A 23,209-nucleotide genomic window follows, 5' to 3' on the forward strand; every position below is an offset into this window, starting at 1 on the left:
CAGCTGAATAGAAATGGGGAGCTTCAGGTACACCATCAGACAAACTGGCCTCACACCTACGTCAAAGGCAATACAGACTCTCTATCCTCTCTAAAAATAGGGTCTATACACAAGGCCACATCTCAGCGCTCTCTAACAACACAGCCAAACTTTTCAAAATCTGCAAGGAGCTGGCCAATCGTATTGCAGTATCTTCATCCTCTACACCTACCCAGGCCCTCTGCCTGGCCCTAGCCTCTCATGTCACCACTAAAACCCAGGACATCCTGTCCTCATTCCCCTCTTCTTCCCTCCCACCCTCTACATCTCTCAGACCTTCCTTGACTGCCCCCTCTCCTCTCCTTCTCTTCTCCCTCTCTCCTGTCACACCTGATGAGGTTTCCAGACAAGTCCAGTCTATGAAAGTCTCATCTAAACATGTGACCCCTGCCCCTTCAGAAACATTAAGGACAACATTGGTTTACTCGCTCCAGCCTTGGCCAATCTCTGCAACCACTCTTTTGCCACTGGAGTATTCCCCACTTCTCTAAGGCACTCCCTTGTGCACCCCCTTCTAAAAAAAGCCTTTGGCAGACCCCTCCATTCGGCAAACTATCACCCGATCTCTATCACTCCTTTCCTAGGCAAACTCCTGGAGACCCTCCACACAGAAGCTGTTGGTTGTCTCCATGACCACCAGTCTGGCTTCAGAGCAGCCAGAGGCACGGAAACTGCCCTCCTGAATACCTGTGAAGATCTGCTGTCTAACCTTGACTAGAACTCTCGCTCTGTCTTCATTCTCCTTGACCTTTCGTCTGCTTTTGACACAGTGAACCACAACATCCTGATCAGTCGACTCAGCAAGACCCTGGACATCGCCGGTCAGGCACTGCCGTGGCTAACCTATTTCCTCTTAGACCGACCCCCCCATGTTCAACTTGGGTCCTTCCTCTCCACCACCACGATCTCCACATGTGGTGTTCCCCAGGGCTCTATCCTCTCTCCCTGGGTTTTCAATGTGTATCTGGCCCCGTTGGCCCTCCTGATCTCAACCTTTTCCTCTAACTTTCAGTGTTATGCGGATGACACGCAGCTCTCTTCCAGGCTACCCTCAGCCTCCTCCTCCTCCCTGTCTATCCACTATTCAGGCATGGTGCGCCTCATGATCTCTGCCTTAATGCCAGTAAGACATTGGGGCCCCTGCTCACGCCTTTCCCCTCTCACTCTGGCCTGCCTCCCTGGGCCCTCTACCTTCACCCTCTTGTGAGGCAAAAAACCTTGAGGTTATTTTCGACTCCACTCTCTCCTCTCCACACATCACGGACATTGCCAGAAAGTCCCATTTCCAGCTACACCTCCTTAGAGGTATTCTTCCTTTTCTCACCTTCTCCCAGAAACTCACTGTCTGCAGAACCCTGGTTCTCTCTAAACTGGATTACTGCAACAGCCTCTTTTTCAGTCTACGTCACTCTACCCTTCGCCCTCTACAACTCATTCAGAACAGGAGTGCAAGACTTATCCTTGGCCTCAAGCCCAGGGACCGCATCTCTGTGGCTCTGAAATCCCTCCAAAGGCTCCCGGTGGCTGCAAGGATCAAGTTGAAGACCTTCTGCATCAGCCACAAGGCTTTCTGGGGCCGGGGCCCTTACTATCTTCAACGCTCTCCTCGTAAGTACCTTCCTTCTAAGACACCTCGACTCATCTACTCAAATTCCTTGCGTGTGAGTCGCTTCACCAAACAAAGACTGGGTGGTAGATCTCTCTCCTCTGCAGGTGCCTCCCTCTGGAACGGCCTCCCTGCCTCTCACCGCCTTGAGCCGGAACTCCTTAAGTTCCAGAGGCTCCTCAAGACCTTTATTTTCTCCTCCTTCTCTCTGCCTCTCCTCCCTTCCTCCTGCACCGTTATTCTGACAGGGTGTTTGTTGTTCCTCTGAGTCATACAGGACAAGAGCCACCCCACCCCCCACGTCCAGTCCAACTGCACTTGCCTGCTGGCTTCTTGCACTGCTGCCTGGCCTACCTGCACTGCCTGGGGGTGATTTCCTTGGGAGGTCCTGCCCTCCTGCACTTAATTCAGGGTCCTGCTGCTCTGGGTACACTACTCCCCATACCCTTCCCCTGCACTGCTTGTCTGCACACTTGCACGATCTAAATGATACTAGGCCAAGTAGGATTGTTTGTCTTGCCCCCCATCCCCACTGCTGCCCCCCACACCACTGCCCCCCCCCTTGCCCCCTTGGCCTGGTTGTGCCTTGAAACACTTGTGTATAGGCGCATTATAATTATCAATCAATAAAACGACGATAGATGTGAGAAATAAGTATACATTCTAATATATCCTGCCTTATGTATATTTCAATATGTCCAGTAGATGGCGCATGTGAGAAATACTGACCTGCTCCTCGCTTCACGGACATCCACCGTCATAGAGCATCACACCGCTCCTGTTCCAAACAGCTGTTGCAGCTAAAAGGGAAAACAAAACGCAGCGGAATCACAATAAAACAGCACACGCGCTGTCACGGAGAATTCCGGTAACTTTACCGCAACTTTTTAAAATATCAAATAATGTCAACAGATCTTATGAAGCAGATACGGGCGGGAGAGTGGCACATCAGGCAGCCATCGCTCACAGTGGCAGACCACGCCCCCACCCCAACTTACATTTACCATTGGTTACAAAGGCATTGTCATAGGCATCGAATGTGCTATTCCAACTGACACGAATTAACACTGATCTTCTCACATGTAATAATGCCAGATCGCACTCCTGACCAGAGCCTTCCACATCTCCCGGGGCTGGAAGCCCGCGGCTGGAAGAATGGCGTGTTCACGCAGATGAAGCGATGCCCAAGCAAAAATCCCGGGTCCAGACCTAAAACTAGGGTGTCGGGCAGAAGCCTCCAAAAAGGAGATTGGCATCGCAATGCTCCACTATCCCCCAAACATCTGGCAGATGCTGCAGCCACCACTAGAAACAAAGCTTTCCCTGTCCACCACTCCAAGCTGACCTCCTCTCTGGGCTCGTGGGGTGGATTGAGTACAGTGGGTTTTAAGGCCAATCCGACGAGGGCACTTACTTTTTCCTCTGTGAATTAAAAACAAAAATACATAATAGGTTTAGGGACCAATTCTTCAATCACAACTGAAACTCCCCAAAGTGGCTGCCACTGTGCTTTAATCACGGTGATTGGCAGACTGTGGGGATATCACACGATCGCGGGAGCGTGTTCTCGCGAGATCGCACGTAACGTGATCTCGTGAGCCCACGCTCCGCGGGAAAACGTTTCCCGCTTCAGAGCTGGCAGCCCGCCAGATGAAGCGGTCGCACCACAGCGCTGCTCCTGATGAGGAGCCAAGAAAGGGAGAACTTACAGCAGCCGTACATCACAGCTTCTAGGGTGTAACACCAGAGCCACAGGAGGCTACCTGGGGGCCCTAGAAGCTTACAGCGTGCCATCCTAGTGCCCCCATTTCCCTCAGTGAATTCAACTGGGGAAGTCCTGAACTTAACTGAACTGTAAGTACGTGCTTGATGAGAACTTGGACATATATCAGTCCACACCAGTTGTTATTTAATAAAGTAGAGTAGACTCACTACAGCGTCCTGTCGTCCTTCAAGGCCACAACACAGACCTTCGTGGAATCTTTCCAGCACAAAAATCTAATATGTTGTGAGGTTCACAGCAAAGGGGATATATGTCACACGGCCCACCGTGCACTTGAAAACATGCCCTCTTGTGAGGATCTGCACGGCTGGTGGAAGGATCCCTTGATTTTTTGACTGCCTCAGTCACTTCCAGTGACAAGACCACACCCTGACTCCCACGTAGCCCCAACAGTGTGAAGAGGGTGGTCTTTGCATGCCTGAGGGGAGATATAATCCCCGTGCTTGTCAGAGGCAGAGCCAGAGTCACTAATAGTTCCAGGCGTAGGGGCTACTGCATCCTTCTGGACCAGCGCATTGTTATCAATATCAGCTCGACCTGCTCCATTGCTTTTTTCTTCAGACCCATGTAAATGAAAGGGAATGGTGCAAATCCATAAAGAAGGGTCCAGGTCACCTGATGTTGAGACGCCCCCTGCAATCCCCCCCCCCCCACCAGGCCTGAGCATCCTAGGAACGCATACTTTCTTTGACCACCATATCCTGGCCCAGTTCTGCTGCTTTTCTTCTTTCACAGAGGCTGTGCAAAGCCATTTTGTTCGTAGATACTATTGACAACAAGACCATGCGTGTTCCCTAAGGATATTTTAGAAGGTGGCTTTGTGCAGCTTGAAAATTTTGGCAACTGAAGGCCAGATTCTCATGATGGCTCAGTGAGCGTGTTAATTAGCTAGTCTCAGGGCCCGATTCTCAAGTGGGTGTTAATTACCGAAAATGTCGTAAAAAGTGGTAACAACATTTTCGGTAATTGACACCTATTCTGAAGGTGGCGCATTCTTCCGAAGTTGGACTGAATGTGCCACTTTCGGAATATGGGTGCCGGTTGCTAGGAAGGTCTGAAAACCGACCAAGCAACCGGCACTTTCATTATCTCTCCCTTTGCATGGGTTTTCTTGTGGCACTCCTACAGGAGTGACACAAGAAGCACACAGTTGTTTGGTTGTGCAGATGGTGACAGGTGGGTCCTGCACTGCATTTGATTATCTTTGTTTGCAGAAGAGTGCATACTGCCATCCATGGTTCTACTATGGATGGCAGTATGCACTCTTTTGCAAACAAAGATAAACAAATCCAGTGCAGGAACCACCTGTCACCATCTTGCTTCCCACTGCCGTCTGCAGTCAGCTTCATCTCGGCAGCATTTTTGTTAAATATGTTAAAAATGTCCTGCTGTACGAAGGCGCCCAGGCCCACTTCAGAATAGTCGTGGTGCCTGAGCGTCAAGATATGGGCCAGTGATACGTGCTTATTAATAGGCTCACTGGGCCATTATGAGAATTGGGCCCTTACTGCGCCATATCTTGACACCCAGGCACCACGACAATTCTGAAGTAGGCCTCTGCGTCTTTGTAAAGCACAACAGTGCTTTCGCTGTAATCCGCCTGTTTAACGAAAATGCTGCCAAGATGAAAACAAAAAGCAGGTGCTGACTGAATCCGGCAAGTGGGAAGCAAGATGGTGACAGGTGGGTCCTGCACTGGATTTGTTTATTTTTGTTTGCAGAAGAGTGCATACTGCCATCCATAGTAGAACCATGGATGGCAGTATGCACTCTTCTGCAAACAAAGATAAACAAATGCAGTGCAGGATCCACCTGTCACCATCTGAACAACCAAACAACCGTGTGCTTCTTGTGGCACTCATCCTGTATGTGTGCTTCTTGTGGCACTCATCCTGTACGACACCAATTTGGTACCGCACTTCGGCGCCAATTTCAGGCAGTTCCAAAATTGCAGGAGTGCCACAAGAATACCCATGCAAAAGGAGAGATAACAAAACTGTCGGTTGCTAGGTCGGTTTTCAACCCTTCCTAGCAACCCGGAACTCATATTCCGAAAGTGGTGCATTCAGTTCGACTTCAGAAGAATGCACCACCTTCAGAATAGGTGTTAATTACTGAAAAAGTTGTTACCACTTTTTACGACATTTTCGGTAATTAACACCCACTTGAGAATCGGGCCCTGAACTGCAATCTGGATTATGGCTCCATGCTACAATTATTGAACTGTTTATTATGCCCATCTTGTCACCTAGAACTTGATTGAGGAAATGATGATATAGGGCAGTGTCAGTTTATATGTACATTTGGACAGTATTGTTTACATAAAATCAATTTCTGTTTTGTTTTGCTTTACTGTATTTACTTTTTAGTTGGTTTTAATTTGATAGTGGACATAATAGTATATTATAATGAGGAAAAAGAAAGTAATTTCTTTTTTTTCTTTTTTTTTAATTAACTTCATTTCCATTTTCAACAATAATGAAAATATGACATATGTATAAACAGCAGATGAATCAGTAATATACTGTCAAATACATGTCATTAAAGCTTCGATCAAAGAAACAATCACATATCCGTTAAACCCTATTCACAAATAACAACCCCACATTCACAACCACACAGAACAAAACACAAACACCCACCCTCACAATATCATTCTTGAGACAAGATACAACACCTATAGACCCCATCAAACCAAACAACTTTCACCCATAAAGATCATTAAATTTCCCCCATTGTTCATCATAACATGTTTCCTTGTGCAATTTACAGAACATAGTCTTTTCGTAGGCAGAAAGAACTTGCACATCAAAAATCCAGTCCTCTACCGAAGGTTTCTTCCTCGTCTTCCAGACTTTCAATATCTGTTTTGTAGCCACCAACAAAACCTTGGCGATCCAACTCGATGTTACCCAATCAATTTTATAACCCGCGGTCAATAATTGCAAAATAATTGCGGATGAGTTCCTTGGATAAGTAATGTCCCAGACCCGATCAATCCTATCAACCACATCACACCAAAAGTTCTTGACTCTCTCACAGCTCCATAACATATGGATTAACGTACCCTTCTCCTTCCCACAACCCCAACAACTATCATTATCAGTCATACCTTGAGTACACATACGAGACGGAGTCCAATAGATTCTACCCAAAATCCTCTGATGAATATATCGCAGTTGCATATCTACTTTAGCCCTAATCGGGATCTTCCAAACCCTTTCCCATTCAACTGGGGTCAATTCTCTACCCAGTTCCTCTGTCCATGCCAACCTCAATTTATCCCACGAATCAGTCCACCGCACATCTAACTTCATAAATTTCAAAATGTCAGACACGTTACGCAGTCCACAGAGTAATAGGTTAAGAACCTCAGGCTCCTGCAATATCGGCACTTCCAACATTCGAACCCTTTCCGATACCAAATCCACCAATATATTATATCTCCTCAGCTCTCTATTTTGCAAACCAAACTTTCCACCAGCCTCTCAAATGAAACTATTCCAGTCTCACCCCAAACGTCTCCAACCTTCAAAATGCCTCTACTAATCCAGCCTCTCCAATTCAAAGGTCTATTATTAATCTGGAGACCTGGGTTGAGCCAAAGAGAGGCCCCTTTGTATACAAATAATCCCTGATCATTTCCCACTATTAGCGATGTCAGTGCCGCCTTTGTCGCCAGAATTGTTTTCAGTGACCTCAATCTCACAGGCAACTTTCCAAATGAATACAAACATGTAATGTCAAAAGGTAGTAGTTTCTGCGTCTCAATCTGCACCCACCAAGGCGCCTGCGGCAAATCACCAACAAAATAGCTAGACACTTTTTTTAAGAGAAAACCATCACAGTAATTCTTCAGAATCGGATAACCAAAGCCCCCTTCCTTAATACCGCGAATCATAATATAACGTGGAATTTTGGCCCTTTTCCCTACTCCCCAAAGAAAATCTTGAAATACCCTATCCAACCGTCGCAACACCTTCCTGGTGAAAAGCAAAGGCAACGACTGGATAATATACAGGACCTTCGGCAATAGAATCATTTTGATTGCATTAACTTTAGCCCAAACAGTCAACGTAAATTGCTCCCATTTCCTAATATCTCTATGAAGAGTCTCTACGATCTTATCTACATTATGATTAACCAATTTATTGATATCATGAATAAGGTGTATTACCAAGTTTTTGACACTCACAGTCTCCCATTTACAATCCCAACCCAGTAGCTGCTCCTGCAGGGGTGAATACCGTACAGGAAACACCACAGTCTTCCCCCAGTTAATCCGATACAACAACAATTTACCTACCTCTTCAAAAATACCCTTCAATAAGGCACCTCCCTCAGCAGGATTACTCAATAGAACCACCACATCGTCAGCATAAGCCAACACTTTAAGTTCTCCGTCCCCCACACATAAACCTCTGATCCCCATATGCTGTCGAATATATGCCAGTAAAGGCTCTAACACCAAATTAAATAACTGGGGGGACAAAGGACAACCTTGTCGGTGCCCCTAAGCAATTTCTGTTCTGTACGTGGCGCCAGCTATCAAGGAATCATTGTTTATCAATAAACCCTTAACAGAAGCCAATGAATTGTTCATTGAAATTGAGAATTTGTTGGGCGATATTTAGGATAACTTTGTAACCTATAAGGAGTTGAAATATGAATTGGATGGAGGGAAGGGGCTTTTTCCGTGCAAGAGCAAATTGTCCACAAAAAGACAACAGTCATGGCGAGGAGTTAAGGCAGCTGATGAGAAGGTTACAGAAATCCTCATTGATAACTGCTAAACTGCCCTGTAATACTTACCACCCAACAGTGAACTGGGAAACATATTGGCATACTGCGATGGTGATGAAATGCCAAAGATGTGGTTCAATTATACCCTAGAGAAGACCAGCAGAAGGCAGGACGAAATTACATGACAATAATCCACCTGCCCTATGTCAACCCGCAAGCTGGCCTTTGTGGCTGAAATTAAAGGGGGCAGGGTGGATGAGCTAGGGCTATTCGAGACAGGAAAAACATGAGCACAATATAACTTGTGTAGTCATATTCTCTTGTGTGCAGATCACAAGGGAGAGAAGATTAAATGATAGATTTCGTAAAGTGACCAGAATCTTCAGAACTCTTTGAGTGACAATGCAAAGACGCTGATAATCTGTACGTCTCCTGTATCCTCTGAGGACACACTGCTTACTCTAGAGGTAACTCTGCTCCGCCCTACCTTTCGCAAAGATTGAACAAGACCACCTCGAACAGGCCATTGCGTACGAACTACAGCATCCGGGCCACACCAAAATGAAAGCGCCCCCTAGCAGGGGGCTCTAGCTTCCCAGTTATAGCCACTTGACTCTGCAACTCATTTCCCCTCAACCTTCGCTCTGGACCATCTTATTGGCCGTTCAGACAAAACCCCGCTGTTCAATTGCCATTCCCCACCTCCACTCCCCCACATCCCTACTAGCTTTGTTCTGTAACCAGTGCCTGCGGGTTGAGCACGCTTCTACAAATGTTGGTTTGCATTGTGGAAAGGGTTTAAGTATTGGCCGATTGGTGAAAGCAGGGAAAGTTTGTAATAACAATGGGTGCGTCCAGCCCCAGACTAACAACATTTTGGAAGTCATTGCTCATCAAGAACAAAAGAGCCAACCACCACGTCACATTGGCAGATCATTGCAATCTGAGCAAAAACAGTTGAAAAAATAGATAATTTATTAATAGGCTCATGCTTACCAAGGAAGACTAGGGACACGTTAAACGTTTTATGGGTGTCCCTAAATTAGTCAAGGGCATTTATAAGAGAAGGGACTCTGTCATTATCAAGTCTGTGTACTGGTTGAGTCAGAAAAAAGGTTGCCTCTGAATAATTCGAGGTGACATCCTTAAGGCTCAACATATGGGAGACGGTGATAATCCACTCTTAGATGTTATCACACTGACTTTGGCTCACAGTGAACTGGTTGCAGTTGTTGCTGCTATTAAACATAGAACTGGGCCCCTTACAGTTTCAAATATTTCCAGTCGCCGACATTTGACATCTGGCCTTCTGGCCTGTTGGAAAGGATTAGAATCTGTAGCTGCAGCAGGGAATATACTCTGAGTACGTTGACGCAAATAGCCCCGCCCCTTGTGACTTTGTGTCCAATTGGGGATCTCATTGAGATTAACTTGACAGGACCCCCTCCTGGCTGAATTCCTGAACTCGAAACGACTCACATCAGAGTTACAGATGAATCCGTTGGTAGCAGCTCTTAATGCAATGTCAGTTTGTCATGGAATTTAGCAGGCATGGCTAACAAAATGCTGGACTACCACAAAACGGATTCACCTGGGTACATGTATCCGCACCTTAATATCTGCAATCTTTCACTGAATCTGCAAGTAATCTGATAAAAACCAATTTTATTTACCGTAATTTGTTTAAAAACAATCCCAAAAAACAAATATTCCCACAATATCCTCAATGTCAATAAAACAAAACATCAAGACATGACAACCATGTGTGCCACTTGTCTGCCTATCTCCATTCTATACCACAAATGGCATATTAGTCCATGCCTTATATCTTAATTGACACAGGGAGTCCTCGGAGTCCCTCTGCCAGACATTAGTCCTGGTTATGAGCGACTTACCCAGAATCTTTAGCTCACTATCTTTCACAGAGAAGAAATATCCCAAACATATCAGTCTTTGTCCTGCCCTGGGGCAGTCCAGCACCGAAATGCTAGGCAATTCTCCTCTGAACAAGAGTACCAACAGCATCCCCAGACATGTGTTTCGGTCTGGTTGGACCTCATCAGTAGGGAGGAGCTGTGCTTCTCTAAGAATAGTGAGCAAGGGGTCCACTGTCTGGATTCCCCTAGTAATTTAGGGTGAGACCCAAAGTTACTTAAATATGCAAATTGACACAGGGGGTCCTGGGAGTCCCTCTGCCAGACATTAGTCCTGGTTACAAGGGACTTACCCAGAGTCTTTAGCTCACTATCCTTCACAGAGAAGAAATATCCCAAACATATCAGTCTTTGTCCTGCCCTCGGGCAGTCCAGCACTGAAATGCTAGGTAATTCAACTCTGAACAAGAGTACCAACAGCATCCCAAGACATGTGTTTCGGTGTGGTTGGACCTCATCAGTAGGGAGGAGCTGTGCCTCTCTAAGAATAGTGAGCAAGGGGTCCACGTCTGGATTCCCCTAGTAATTTAGGGTGACATCCAAAGTTACTTAAGTATGCAAACTGACACAGGGAGTCCTGGGAGTCCCTCTGCCAGACATTAGTGCTGGTTACTAGGGACTTACCCAGAGTCTTTAGCTCACTATCTTTCACAGAGAAGAAATATCCCAAACATATCAGTCTTTGTCCTGCCTTGGGGGCAGTCCAGCACCGAAATGCTAGGCAATTCTCCTCTGAACAAGAGTACCAAAAGCATCCCCAGACACATTTCAGTGTGGTTGGACCTCATCAGTAGGGAGGAGCTGTGCCTCTGTAAAAATAGTGAGCAAAGGGTCAACGTCTGGATTCCCCTAGTTACTTAGGGTGAGACCCAAAGTTACTTAAATATGCAAATTGACACAGGGGGTCCTGGGAGTTCCTCTGCCAGACATTACTCCATTGGCAGAGGGACTCCCAGGACCCGTCTCGTTAATTTGCATATTTAAGTAACTTTGGGTCTCACCCCAAGTTACTAGGGGAATCCAGACGTGGACCCCTTGCTCACTATTCTTAGAGAGGCACAAATCCATCCTACTGATGAGGTCCAACCAGATTGAAACAGGTGTCTGGGGTTTCTGTTGGTACTCTTGTTCAAAGGGGAATTGCCTAGCATTTCAGGTGCTGGACTACGCCAGGGCAGGACAAAGACTGATATGTTTAGGATATTTCTTCTCTGTGAAAGATAGTGAGCTAAAGATTCTGGGCAAGTCTCTCGTAACCAGGACTAATGTCTGGCAGAGGGACTCCCCGGACCCCCCTTGTTAATTTGCATATTTAAGTAACTTTGGGTCTCACCCCAACTTACTAGGGGAATCCAGACGTGGACCCCTTGCTCACTATTCTTAGAGAGGCACAGATCCGCCCTACTGATGAGGTCCAACCAGATTGAAACACGTGTCTAGGGTTTCTGTTGGTACTCTTGTTCAAAGGAGAATTGCCTAGCATTTCGGTGCAGGACTACCCTAGGGCAGGACAAAGACTTTAAAAATGGATGTGTGACTTTTGCCAACCCTGCTACCAGACATCAGAGGGGGTGAGCCAGATGGGGAGCTTATCATGCTGGTTTTCGGAGGATGTTTTTAATCAAATTCATGAAAACCTTGTAGATTCTCTAGACATCCAGGATTTACAAATGACCCTCCATGATATTTCTATTTGATATCTATTTTAGACTTGCACCAGGAGTTGATCACCCTTTTTAGCTACGTTTTTGGGGAGTCTGTGGTTCGGCTCGCTAAGAGATCAAGAAATCGTATGCAAAAGCAGAAAGGTTAACTTCAGCCCTTTACAATTAGGGTTTTCTGGTACACAATGGTACATTCCCACCTACTATTACCGTTAACACAAACTACAACCTGTGACAAATTATCATATTTTTTACCATACTTTGATAAATCTAACAGGCACATGGTGGAAAAGTGATAGAAAGACTGGAGAGTGATGACAACCATCTGCTCCTGTCTACTAGGATATCTTGGGAGCCGCAAGATCGTGCCCGCAATAGCCAATGCACAACGGTAGTGGTAGGGTCTTCCACCAAAAGAAGGGTTCGCTAGTGAAATTTGGATCCATTGACTAACACTCCTTTGCTATATGAGGACCTTTTGCTACTGTTGTCTGAATTTCCCCAAAACCGTCTCAACACTGGACACATAACTAGTTTAACTACCACAGTTTATTATCTCTAGTTGGCCTCTATCCAGGGTCAAATTGGCCTATAGGGCAATAGGCCCAGGGCCGAACCAAAAACACGAAATGCTGGCGTGTGCCAGTTTTTTTGGTCAAGGTGGCACACTTTTTCTGGTCAATGTGGGGCAGTTTGATGAGTTACTTCACTATGCGGCTAGTAGTTTTGACCAGTGTGTCACGACCCGTGACCCAGATCCCCGCTGGCATGGTCACATGGCAAGTAGGGTTAGGACTCAGGGTTCATTTGAGGCCCCAAGGGCCTTACATTATCACCAGGGACTCTCCTGGAGTCAGTCCTGGTGCCTTTGGCGCTCGGCTCATATTTGGAATGGGACTTGAGGGGACTACTTTTTGTGTGGAAGCCTGCAGCCAACATGGAGACACCCACACAGTCTAGTCCCTAAGAACCAGACTGTGCGGTGCAGTGTTTTAGGGTGTGGTAGCCCGGATTACTTTACCTGGACTACTTTACAGGGGTAGGCTATATAAACCACACCCAAGCTAAAGAACCTGCTTTGCGTTATTCTGCAGCCAGCAGCGTGACACTCTTTGTGTGTTCAGAGACCAGCACCCGGCGTTCCTGGAATCGCAGACCTGCAGAGGAGACAAAAGAACATCATTAGCAGTCCCAGCTTACCTGCAGCTTTCCATCCTTCGATCTCGACTGCTTGCGGTCTTCCATCCGGTTGGCAGCATCTTCAGGACATCACGCACGCACCGGAATGAAGCACCTGGAGGGGAGAGAGAAAAAGGGACAACGTTAAACAGGTTACTCACGGCAATCACAGCAGTAACCATAACCTCCTCACCTGGCTGGGCATATCTTGGCCGGTTCCACTCCGGAAATCACTGCACGCCCAGAAAGACCATTGCGACCTGAAAAGGAATAAAGAATACAGGTTAGCCCAAAAGACATTAGCGCGCCGCACCTACCTTTCTTCATACGCTCCGCGTCCATAAATCCCGGCAGGAGCCTGACCCAAGCACCGCACCCAGCAAACCTCCACACACCTAAGGGGGAAACAATCGGGGAAATACATAAATCGCCCGAAAGAAAAGCAAAGGCCTTCAGAGACTGCTATAATCGGACTAACTTCCTTAAAAACACTTGAATGGGTTGGTACCAGTGAAGTTAACTTGGTCGCTTCAACCCGCAGAAAACTACGTGCCCCTGCGCAGAAAGCAGGATGGAGAGCACGCCAGACATCATAACAAGGTGAGGAGGGGGCCATCAAGTCGAGTCCAAGGGGCTGATGGGAGGAAACGAAATCTGTGCCTAAATCCAGTCCTCCTGCGTTTTCAGGCCCACCTGCCATAGAAGACATCATCCCGAATTGAGCACATCTGTGGGGAATCCAGCCACCAGGGCATACGGGCGTCCCCGTGGATACCAGGTGAGCGTAACAAGTGTTGCTGAGTAAATATTCTTTAAAATGCACAATTTGCATCACGTTTAATTAAAAAACTCCCCCTTGGGTACTATTCAAACAGTGTCACAAAAGGAATGAATTGCCATTTGCAACTGAGGGCCACTTTTTCATTGGCGCCTGAGACAATTTTAAGGCGCAGTCCGACCCAGCCTCTACCTAACACGGAACTGCAAAAGAAATGAAAGAAGAACCCCAGAGGAGGCTGGCTGAATGTATTTATTTGGATTCATTTAGTGCTTTTACCACAGCGCTTTGCAATAATGAATGAATGCTACAAATACTAAGGAATAATAACAAAGGGTAAATAAAACAGCAAAAAGAGTGGAGCATTATTGACTTGAGAAAGAGCAGATAGAAGGCAGCTTTTGCGTCGATTATGAAATAAATGAAGAGAAAGAGAAGAGTAGATAAATACATAGAGTGTGTTCCAGTCATTTGGTGATTAGGGAAAAAGAACGGGAAGTTGGACGGAGAACAGGGAGGTTTAGGGTCAGTAAGAAGGAATGGGGATTGTGAGTCAAGGGAACTTCAGTGATTGTAGAAGGAGACAAGAGAGGAAAGAAAAGCAAGGTCATGATAGAAGAGCGGAGGCGGGGGCCGAAAGCAGAGTTCTAAACCAAGTGAAGGTGGTAAGATGAGACGCAATATGGCCAAGGCAGAGAAGTAATCAATGCGAGAGAAGATGAGGGGTATCATAAGGAGTTTGGTGTCCTGAAAGGTTAGGAATGGGCCAGCACAACGAATGTTAAAGAGGAAGAAGTGGCAAGGGTCAGCAGTACTTGAGATGTGCAAGAAAGGGTAGAGAGGAGCCAAAAGGAACCGAGAGATTGTGAGCCGAGGAAGATAAGGAAAGCAAAGGTGGTGGAGTAGAAAGAGCAGGTGGGGGCAGAGGAGTGGGAAGAGTTGTTGCAGGGAAGAATAATAGCCTCAGTCTTTGTGAAGATAGTGAGAGGACATTCGATACTGGGTGGCCATGAGGCAGTGAGACACAGTAAAGGAAGAAAGGGAAAGATATGCGTGTCATCGGCATAAAAATGACATGATAAGTTGAAGGGTGAGATAAGAGCAGAGAGAGGTATAATGTAGAGAGAGAATAGCAAGTGGCCAAGCACTAAGCCTTGAGGGACACCACAAAGAAGGGGACGAGAGGGAGAGGTGTGCTCAGCCCAAGAAATGGAAAAATGTTTGATCAGAAAGATAGGAGCAAACACACTATATGACAGAAACCGGATAATACAAGTGAGTCACGTAAGGAAAGAAGAATAGAGGGATTGCCAATATCAAAGGCTGCAGCTCGGTAAAGTCAAGGACAATCGGGACAATGGAATGTTTAATGTGACGAGCAGAAAGGAGAGCACTAGGTACATGAAGAAGAGTGGGCTCACATTGAATAGGAGGGTTGAAAGCCACACTGGAAGAGAGGAATTAATTAATCAATGCAATAAGAAATTAGAAGAGACTTTGGAATAAATAGCAGTCCCTAATAGTTTAGAAAGAAAAGGAAGAAGAGAGATATGTCCAGGAAGAGTGGGGTCAAGGGTGGGGTTTTTTAGTATGGGAATAACCACTGGATGCTTGAAAGAGGACGAGAAGCATGAGGGTTAGGAAAGATTTCGTTTTTGCTGATTTCCTTCCATAGACTTTTATGGGACACCCTTTCTTTTTTGCTTTTTTTTACTCCTGCCCTCAATTTCGGGGGGTAAGTAAAGCTTCTTGCCTTACTTCACTTTTCTTTTTATTCATTCTTATGGGGGAACTGAACAGTCCATAGGACTATCAGTACTGACAGACAATGGGCCTCATTACAAGTCTGTCAGTCCGGAAATAAGTGTGCCGGTAGCAACATATCGGCACACTTTCCAGACCACCACACTACGAGAATGCCTGCATGGACCGGAGCTCCCAGCAGTTCTCACCTGCCGGGAGTACCAGCCTCTTCAGGCATGGTTTTCACGGAAGCACTGGCACCATTAGCAACAGCGTGGGTGCTTCCGTATCCCCACAGGAATGGGGACTTACAGTTCCGCCGCCTAACATCCCGGGCCGCCAGGACTTGTAATATCCTGGTGGCACCGGGATATTAGGTGGAGGAAACAGTGTTACCGCCGACCTCGTAATGAGGCCCATATATCTCTCTTAGTGAATATCTTATATTGTTACAATTGCACACATCACCCTAAACTGAAGTGAGGTTAAGATACTTTGTATCCTCATAACATTTTCTGTTGTGGCTTTTTGGTTACATTTAGAATGTGACTAGGATGAGCTGGTGACAGTGGATATTTTTCTACCATCTTTATATATAAAGCTGAATGTATGTATGTGTGTATGTTTGTCCGGCTATACAAATCCACACTGTTGAACTCACGTCTAACAAATGTTGCATGGATTGCTCTTTTGTCCGGGGCAAGATCGTAGTCTATTTTTATATGCAAAAAATATTTGGGAACAAAATCAAAACATTTAACTTTTTGTTTTATCGCTCCACTCCAAATATGGGAAATGGCATGGTTACAGTTTACTTAAGTTCATTCACAAAAAGAGAGAACAATCAATCAATCTTTCTTGCACATCTTCTCAATGTGCTGAAGCCATTGAGTGACTGGAACATGCCGCACAAAAAAACGAACATCTGATGCAAAGCGAAAATGAATATCAAGAGCTTCTGAAACACAACAACAAACAGCACACGACTTGCCGACCAGAGGACAAGAGCAACTTTCTCCAGGGCAAATGAGATGCCAGAGCAAACTGAAGCAAGACTTGCTCACATGAGGACAACAGCAACATCCTCCAGGGCACATGAGACACCAGAGCAAACTGAAGCAAGACGGTTGACACGAGCAACATCCTCCAGGGCACATGAGACACCACTCGATCAGGACACGGGAAACACTGGGTACCCGAGCTAGAGTTTTATACTTTTTACTCGTGCACTTTTGCAATTAATGCAAATGGTTACTAACGGTGGTTAGCACTTTGCAATGCCCATGCCACAAGGCTTTTGCTTCTCATTTGGCCATCTTGTTCTTTGGCCTTCTTCATGCCTTCTTGGCTCTGGAATTGCCATGTATGGGAAGCTCTTTCTTGGGGCAAAGCTATTGCATTCCCTTTCAAAGAAAACATTTGTGTGAGAGCCTGAATATGGGTGTTTGGAATGTCTGTTCCCAGTACACATCCTGGTGCCTGAATGTCTGTTGCTGGGCAGATGTTGTGGCCAGTGTCTACCCATGATTGGAAAGCCACTGCGAGTTTGAATGGTGCAGATCCTTACCACTGTGGACCTGGGCGAGCTTCCAGTCTAGAACTTTTATACAAGGAGGACTGCAGCCGTTCTTCATATCATTGGTGCCACATCCTCCCCCAAGAAGAGCAGAGCATGCCATTGATGAGTCAAGGGTGACCAACTCCAACTCCAGTGAAGACACAGTGAAGCCCTGCTCCTCTGCCTGATCTCAAGAAGACCCTTGTTGGTGCTTTGATTCCTGAACTAGTGGGAACAAACAACCAGTCTCGATCCCTGGTCGAGAATCCATGCCTTTTGAGCCTTCGGATGTCTCCCTGAATCAACCGGTGGACTGACAAGCTCTCTCCTGGGCTACCTGGCTGCAGCCATCACCATTCTAAGTACATCCTTGGAACCTGGAGGACAAGACACCTGCATCTGTATGTTCAGCCTTCTTGCATCAACAGAAGCCATGCAGGACCTACTCCTTTATTGTCCCTGGAGGATCACATGTTGCCACCTGATCGTGTTCACTGCCATTGCAATCTCTATTCTTTGCATCTTAGAGGTGACCTAAGGCCGCCTGCCTTGCAGAAGTCTTAGTCTTTTCTGCTTTTGGCTGGTTAGCTGGAAGGTGCCTGAAACCACGGCCAACCAAAACTAAATCCGTCACCAAAAAGTGATCTCTGCACTCACAACCCATGGGCCCTCTTCGACCAGACCAAGGACAGTCTACTATGGCCCCAACAGATTTGGAATCCTCAGCAGTGGTCTCTGGAGAAACCAGAGTCAGGGGAGTGAGTTAACATACCTGTTCCTTTTCCACCCTGTTCTCCATAGGGTCACATGGACTTGAAGTCCTGGCCCTAAATCACTCTTTCCTGACTTTGATTGGTGGCAGCCTGGTCAAGGATCCATTCCTAGGCATATCCTAGTATCTAGGATTGAGTGAGTTTACTTACCTGAACTTTACTTACCTTTTTGACGTTTGTATCATAACCACTGCCATCGTCCATTCTCTTAGCAAACCTACCTGAAAAATATAATTTTAGAACTGATGATTTTAGGGCATAAGGCCCCAAACCATGTTAGTGCAGGAGTCACTAAGTATTATGTTAACTGTCCTGTGCGTATCCTAAATCATATTTACTGAATTTCATGCATCTGACTACTTACCTTTATTACACTTGTTATTGACTCAAATACTTTCTTCTCCTAAAGGTGAATGCATGTATCTGTTTTATAGCAACTGTGTGAAAATATTTTCTTAGAAGTTTTACTTGCTTAGTGTGCATTTTGAAGGCCTAATAAATCATTGTATATTTTTGCACTTACATGGCTAACTGGAATTGTTGGTGTTGTTCTGTGTGGACTTGTTGTAGCCCTAGACCACTCTCACAGCCCTCCTGAGACTAAGGGCTTCATTACAAGTTTGCCAGTTCAGAGATAAGGGTACCAGTAAGCTCACCGGCACCCTTGTTTCCGGACCGGCAAACTATGGGTTTGCCTGCCGGAGCTGCTGTGCCCGCTGGGCACAGCGGTCACGGTAGGCAAAGCCGTCACAGAAGCACCGGCACCATTAAAAACGGTGTCGGTGATTCTGTGTCCCCACTCCCATATGACCGGCACCTGACTTCCTGGCCGCTGGATTTGTAGTAGCCCAGTGGCACCGGGACATACGGCGCTAGTAATTTTTTACAGGTCTGGCGACAACCCGCCGGTAGCACCGGCGGGGTTACCGCCGGACCCGTAATGAGGCCCTAAGCCTTGCTGCTCTGCTACCTTACCTTGATTGGGTTTGGCTAGATCTCAGTGACTCCCTGTTCACCATAATAGGTTGGGCTCCCAAAATCCACCCCGGGTTACTTTTGGAAATCCATCTTAACAATGAGGTGGTGAGAGAAATGTTGAGAAGACGGTTCCCTGCTGGCGACGCTCCCCTGCCTTTCATTCAGAAATGAAGCGATCCACTGCGGGGCCTTCTCTGAGAACGCGGCAACATCTCTCGGCCTGGTGATCAGTACCAGTACTAACTCAATTGTTAGTTTGGAGGCAGATGCATTGCTCCCTCATTGGGCCAGGACAAGCCAGGGACAATTTGCTTTGGAGAGGATGCGATCCACATCTCGAATACATCGGTGGGGTTTCAAATTCAGCCATATTTATTTAATGATCGCTGCAAGGCGAAAGGCCTTCAATTGAATTTAGATAAAACCAAATGTCTGGCCTAAATTACCGGCATAAGAATACAGGATCAAGCTGTAACTAACAGAATCAATAGAACTGGTTGAGTCATTTGGCTATTTAGGTGTCAGAATGAACAGTAAAGCCACCTGGCATGATCAAGTAGCCAAAAGCACTTTCACTTGAACTAGGCATTTGCTCACCTTCAGGTGTTTCGATGCCTATTTTGGTGGGTGTAGAAATCTAATTTTAAACGTTTTTGTTAATCCTTGCAGTGAGCACCCACACAGCGCAACTGCTTTTGGAACTGGTCATCTAGGTGTAACCCTTCATCTCAAGCTCAAGGTCATCCTGTATTCGACTAAGATTTAGTCTGCCCCTTGGCTATAGATTTATAGACGAGGGCTCATAGAATTACCTGGAAAATGGGCCACCACAGACCGTCCCTTCTTTAGTTTTGTAAAACCTTCCACAAAGAGACCCACCTACTTGGCCATGGCCGTTTCAGTGCTTTTGGTGAAACAGCAATTTTGCTGAATTTTTCGTCGCATTTTGTTTGCGGGAGCGGTGTATGCTAGATGTAATATTACTCTTTGGGGGAGTGGGAAAGGGGAACGAGGGCATGGGGAGCCTGCCCCTATAAAAAAAGTTGTGAAAAATGCAGCAAAAAGGCCAACACGGCCAGATATCCCTGATTGCCTGTGCGGTGATGTCTGCTATAGAAGAATAGTTCCTGAGGGAAAGACACTTTATAGTATAGTGAGCGGGGGTTGCGAGGGGAACCCCAGCAGCCTTCCGAAAAAAAAATAAAAGGACCCTGTGGCGGCAGTTCCCGATCACTGAAGTGAAAGGGAACTGGCGCCGCAGAGACCCAGCGAGAAGAAGAAGGTAAGTGGGGTTTGTTTATGTTGGGGGTGTGAGTGGGGGTGTGTTGAGGGTGTGGGTGGAGGGTGTTGTGGGTGTATTGTGGGTGTGGGTGGGGATGTGGGTATGTACGTGTGATCGCATGAGAAAGGTGCAAACCTTTGGTAGATCGCACCTTTCTCATGCGAACTTTCCGGCCGCGGTACATTCAGCCGTGGTCGGATCACGTAGATCCGTTGCTGAGTGATCTGCTGGCATCCGTTAGCCATGGGGGGATGTTTACTGCCATGCTGTTCAATATACAAAGGACCATGGCAGGATTAAATGTATTCGGGTTATCCTGAATCATGCTTCGGGCATTCTTTGCTTGCTAGGTCCATCTTGCTACTGCTTTCCTTGTCGAAATGATATGGTAAATGTGTTATGCTTCTTGTCCCATTATATAGGAATTCTGGAAAGTGCTTGATAAAACCCATCCTACACAATTTTGATGTACGATCAATTGCTGATTAAATGGTACTTTGTAATTTAACCAGTACCCTGCATGTCCCTTGTGTAATGACAAAACCCTTGTTAGCAGAAGATCAAAGACAATAGTTGCATTGTTATGGTGATACGGATGCAGTTTTAGTAGACGCTGACTGAATGTGTATGCTCTTTGATGATTTTATCATATGGTATCGTGTTTCAGCAATCGTTTCTATTTGTAATGTTTCATGGATTTTTTCAAGATCCTAATGAAGTGAACCCAAAATGAACTGAATAACAATAAATATCACATTCTGATATAGTGCTTAGGTTTGGATTTCTCACAATTTTCGGGGCTGTAATGAAAAGTGTTATTATCCAATTTGACAGTTCTCAACCTGGACAGCTCATCACAGCCCTCTTTCAACTCCTAACACCATGCCGATCCTCTCGCAAGAGCCCCCGCTTCAGTCCAGGGGTCCCTGTGTGAGAGTTTGGAATACTGGTGCAGAAGAGGAAACCTTCTCCACAGGACCCGGGAATGTCAGCCACATAACAGTGTCTTGCTAAAAAAGCCTGCCCCTCCCCCTCCACCAGTATTCATTTCATATCCCCCAGACAAAGCTGGAAATGGAAACAGTGTACTTTGGGAACCTACCATGAATATGAGCTAAGCTGCGGGAATTTCTCGATTGACAGGGCTAAGGATGGAGTAATTATATTGTTTACAAAAAAACAGTCCCTGCACTAGCCTCCCTGAATTTAAGGGGGTGCTAAATTTGTATAACACCGCTTTAGGGACACACATCACACTGAAATGGATCCGGATGTCATTGTCGAGACTGCACTAGCTTTACCATGGCAAACCTGGGACATTTTAGAAGGCACATTCTGGAGAGGGGTGTTAAAGCTGCCAAACCATTTGGGTATAGCCTCGCTCAGATATGAGCTTGGACTCCAATCGATGGACTCTACTGTACGGTGGAAAGCAATATCCCTCTACTGGAAAGTCATGATGGCCAACGATGTTCCAGCAATGGAAATCATCATAAACTCAGGGAAATCGAGCACTGACCACCAAGAATGGAAACAGATCTGTGCCCTTTGGCTAGAGACGAATGGAACAGCCCTCTATATGCTGATCACTAATCCTGATGCAGTTAAAAAGAGACTAAAAGAACAAAACTGGATATCAACTCAAGAGCAGAGACTCAAATACAAATTGCCCATCACTCACAACCTGGAAAGGCGTTTGCTTAATACCGTACCTTCCTATCTGTCCACATTTCAGTCATGACGCTACAGAGATCTATTTCTGCGATTTCGACTCAACATTTTGCCTAGGGCTGAAGTTCTCCAACACAGAAGCCAACAGAGAACGCAAACACTGTGGTGTCGATTTTGCAACAATGGACCTGCCATAGAATCCTTATTTCGCGTGACTGCAGAATGCAAACAGCTGCGAGACAGCAGAACAAAGCACCTAGCAGAGCTAGTGAAAAAAAAATCCTTATCTGCTCTAGAATGGTGGGAGCTGCTCTGTCTCGGAGGAAACATGCCTTTGACACTGGCCGCAATGAAACTTATGGAAGAAACTGTACTAAAGCTCGACCAGGGCAATCAGGTCGAAGAAGGGGACCTGGCCCGAAGACAATGGGGGTCATTTCAGGCACGGCTGCCACCGGAGTCATTTTTTTACCAGCACCCAGCAATGGGGATGTACCGGGGCATTCCAGCCCCGGCGGACCCGGTAATTCCCCTTCGCTATGTGACGGTAAGAATTACTAATGGGAATGGGGAGGCCGGTAGCAGCAGCACCGTTAATGACGGTCTTCTCGCTGGTACCGGTCCAGCCAGTAGGTCAGACCTGGCAGCCAGAAATGCACCCGCGAGCAGAACTCGTAGTTTGCCGGTCCGGAAACAATGGTACCAGCAACTTGTAATGAGGCCCAATCAAACAAAGGATGAAATGTGATGCTAAACTGTGTTGGCTAAAATGTGCTTCTTCTTATGCTTGAAAGGTTTGATACAGACTAAAATGGTTTTATTTGTGCAGACCTCAAAGCTCCTGGAGCAACACAATGATACACTTTTACAAAGCCATTCCCGAAATAGGCGAAAGTATAACGAACATGAACAACATGGTAGGGTCTATTTGAACCAACGCGCCCTTCTTTTTGCAAGTTGACCCATTGAGCATCCGAGATGGCTACTGCCTGGAGACGCTGGTAGCAGCTTTGTGAAGTGAAAAAGCGCGAGGCTGGCGCCCGAGTGGAGGTAGCACCGTGGGCACAATGCCTAGGAATGGACGGATACAAAGTTCAGCCTCTGCCCCCTATAATGCTCCCTCCCAGCACCAGCCCAATCCTCCTTCCCTGACCCAGGCAAATGCAGTGCCACGTCCTCCTGCTTACTATTGCACGATCAAAGGTGGGAGACAGGCAGAAACCTTCCTGCGAAGGCAACAGGGCAGACGAGTGCTGTGATAAGGGAGTGAAGTTCACTGCAGCATCGCTCCAAATCTTGGCACCCGCATGAGCACGGTGTGATCCTCGCCAAGTCACGTATCTCGATGTGCCGCTTACCTTGCCTGCCAGGGTATGAGGAAGAATCGGGGATATGGTAGTCCTTATTTAGAGGTAGCAGTGCTTCCCCAAATCAATGCCCAGATCCCTCCAACTGCTCTCTCTTCTCGACAGGGCCTG

Source organism: Ambystoma mexicanum, chromosome 6q, assembly GCF_040938575.1.
Source record: "Ambystoma mexicanum isolate Mex_15411 chromosome 6q, UKY_AmexF1_1, whole genome shotgun sequence".
NCBI classification, from domain to species: Eukaryota; Metazoa; Chordata; class Amphibia; order Caudata; family Ambystomatidae; genus Ambystoma; species Ambystoma mexicanum.